This window comes from Phaethon lepturus, unplaced genomic scaffold (assembly GCF_000687285.1).
Source record: "Phaethon lepturus isolate BGI_N335 unplaced genomic scaffold, ASM68728v1 scaffold25552, whole genome shotgun sequence".
NCBI classification, from domain to species: domain Eukaryota; kingdom Metazoa; phylum Chordata; class Aves; order Phaethontiformes; family Phaethontidae; genus Phaethon; species Phaethon lepturus.
The window spans coordinates 3,699-4,616 of record NW_010521565.1 but is presented as its reverse complement, the minus strand read 5'-3'; positions in this window follow the sequence as shown (position 1 = coordinate 4,616).

Sequence of the window (918 nt, the reverse complement as noted above, 5' to 3'; positions counted from 1 at the left end):
TTCCTGCAGGAAAGGCTGTGACAGCCCTCTGCCAGGGCATCTACCGGCCTTAAAACCTCCTCGCCACATTACGTTACCGAGCGTGCCGACGTCAATCCGCTATTAAGGAGCAAAGGTGTCAGATGCGCTAATACTCTTTACAGGGCTGTCGGGCTGTGACTGCCGGCGATACCAGCTCGCACTGTACCGCTTTATTGCCAGCACCGTAAAGCTGGAGACGCGTAACGTAATCCCAGGGATTGCCGTTAATTATGGTCTTTCGTGCAGGGGATTGTACAGCGCGGGGGCTGCCGGGGGGGCGGATTTCAGTAGCAAGTTATTACGGAAAAAGTAAAGCTCGGTGCAAAAAAGGGAGAGTAGAACCCAAGGTACGGCAGGGGGGGGGAGGAGGAGGGGTTGCGTTTTGCCGTTTTTTTTTGACGTTTACCAGCAGAGTTTTGACCCTCGGGAGCATCTGAAAGAATTTTACAGCTTGAGCGACAGCCACGGAGGGCCAAACACATTTCTGACGCAAAACCTGAGGAGCCCGTTCAAAACGTCCTCCTTGGGCGAGCGTCCCTCCAGGTGCTGGGCAACGTGGGACGGTGCCGTTCGCAGGTCCGCCCTCGGGCTGTGCCCCAACACAGAGCAAGCTATACAATGTGTAGATACACGCATGCACATCTTTTTTCTTTTTCTTTTTTTTTTTTTTCATCTATCTATGCACACAGGGTATTGCCAGCTGGGGTTGTTCCACCGTTCCTGGAATACCGTCAAATCCAGACTGGGTAGGGCTGGGTATGGGGTCGGTGCCTCTGCTCAGCTGCCCCCAGGCTGGGCTGCTTCCAGAGAGCCCCGGGCTGTGCCGGGGGTCCGTGGCACCGGGGATTGCATTCCTGGGCTAGGGGAAGCGCATCCTGACGGAGCTGTGGGACGTTT